We start from the raw sequence: 2,103 nt of genomic DNA, 5'->3' as shown, positions 1-2,103 counted from the left end.
GTGTATATATAAAGATGTGCTGAACCCAATAAAGCCTTGCCCCAATGTCTTGTTTGACTTTTTCTTTATTCTTAGGTTCGTTTCCTGAGAACAAAGAGTGATATTTTTATTATTTATATTAACGGTGTGCTAGAGAAAGTGCGTAGAGATGGTGGAAGCTATGAAGGTAGATCTTTCATCTCCTTATGTAATAACAATGATACAGGACAGACCGGACCAAGGCCAATTTGAACATCCCCTAAAAAAGTCGCGCGGAGCGGCCAAGCTGGGATCAAATCTGAAACTCAGATACTCACAAACAACAAATTCAACGGAGTCGCGGAGCAGGATCTGGACAACACAAGAGCGTCATCAACCCCAGCTGTCACCACTGGAGGAAAGCCAAAGAGGATTGTCCCCTTCGTAATCCCAGGTAATCTACCTTTAAATCCTATTCGGGATTATTTATTTGCTATCAATTTAAAAAATGTTTTCTTACGCCATACCAACAAAGAAATTAGGGTATTTGTACAAACACCCGAAGATATTCCCACACTTAAACGAATGCTTCATGAACTGAAAGCCCCCTTCCACACTTTCGCAGAGCGTGGGAGTCAGAAACCGCCCAACAAATTCATCATTAAAAACCTGGATGTCCAGGAAACAATAGATAATGTAAAGGCGGCACTTGCCCCTGTCAGACCTATAGATGTGAGGCGTCTGATGAAGACACACCCAGACGGAAGCAAGAGTCCCTTACCCCCGATAGTGGTCACCGTACCCCATGACGTAACAATCGAAAACGTACGAAACGTCAGGCATGTCAATCAAATCCTCTTCCGCATCGAAAAATACAGACAACGGAAAGAGCTTATCCAATGCCACAAATGCCAACAATTTGGTCACAGTAAAAACTACTGTGAACACCCTATGGCCTGTGTCAGATGCGCGGGACCACACCTAATTCAAAATTGCCCCCGCCAAGGCCCCCTAAAATGTAAAAATTGTTATTTGGAGCACGTTGCCTCATTCCGAGGCTGTGAAAAACGCACAACGTACATGGAGGCGATACTAAAAACAAAAGGGACTAGGACGGCGCCTGCAGGCCCTCATCATAGTAATCCGCAGAACGGAGTAAGGCCTACTCCAACAGGACCAGGAGCGAACCAATCAGAGGGTCTGCCCCACCACCACCACGCCCAACACCTCCTTCAAGACCAGCTTGGACCAATCCAACACCGACACCGACACCAAGACAGGAATCATCACTGACACCCACACACCCAGTTCCTCCACCGCAGCTTCATCCCTCCGTGGCTCGAACAGTTCACTCACACGATCTCACAATTAATGGGCCAAATGGCAGCCATGATGCAAACTCTGACCAGCCACTTCATTAAATCCTGAGCAGGTTCACACTGATAAATTTCAACTGTAATGGACTAAACAAAATAGGAGAAGTGGAAGTGCTATTGGCCCAGGTGAATCCAACCATAGTAATCCTTACAGACACAAGACTACAGGGACGCCCACCGCACTTTCGAGGATACACCGTGATCACCACTGATAGCGATCCACAAGGAGGTGTGCTCATAGCGGTTCGTCATGGTATCCAGTGGAAGAAAATGCCAGCGCCACTGGTAACCAATGACATAAAGATCAGCCACCTCACGATATAGGTCCTCTTACGGCAGCCTACCATCATCACTGGCTTCTACCGCCGACCGCGCGCATCACTACGTGAGCTACGGCAATTCCTCGAACTGTGCGGACGAAAACGAAATCATTGGCTGGTGGGGGACTTCAACGCCCGCCACAGTCTTTGGCACGACACCTCCACAAACGGGGCAGGGAAACAACGGCAAAAACTGCGTTCACGGCGGTCCACCCGGACACACAGCGTTTGACACAAGAGCGCAGTGAAGAAGTCTCACTCCCGCAGGAATTGTCTAGACGGTTCTCCGGCCTCCTCTTCTACTGCATTTACAGTAATTGCTCGAGACAACCAATCGGCTACGACATTTTCTTTTCCTGGCTTATAGATTATTTCTAAGTTATATTGTGCCAGTAGCTCCTTCCAACGCGTAATTCTAGCCGAAGATTCCTTCAACTTCCCCACCCATT

The 2,103-nt window shown here is 47.6% G+C and overlaps 1 protein-coding gene across 2 annotated transcripts in view; it reads left to right on the top strand.

The window, feature by feature from the left end:
- The first annotated feature begins 36 nt into the window (after positions 1-36).
- Positions 37-2,103, top strand: part of LOC106681551 (uncharacterized) — a 48,075-nt gene continuing 46,008 nt past the window's right edge. For both annotated transcript variants that reach the window (XM_067044621.1, XM_067044620.1), the window contains exon 1: positions 37-412. The gene's annotated coding sequence lies outside the window, so the exon portion shown is untranslated. The remainder of the gene's footprint in view (positions 413-2,103) is intronic.

The sequence above is a fragment of the Halyomorpha halys genome, unplaced genomic scaffold, assembly GCF_000696795.3.
Source record: "Halyomorpha halys isolate HHAL.00 unplaced genomic scaffold, Hhal_1.1 Scaffold347.1, whole genome shotgun sequence".
NCBI classification, from domain to species: Eukaryota; Metazoa; Arthropoda; class Insecta; order Hemiptera; family Pentatomidae; genus Halyomorpha; species Halyomorpha halys.
The sequence above is the reverse complement of the archived record's forward strand: the minus strand, read 5'-3'. Positions and strand labels throughout refer to the sequence as shown.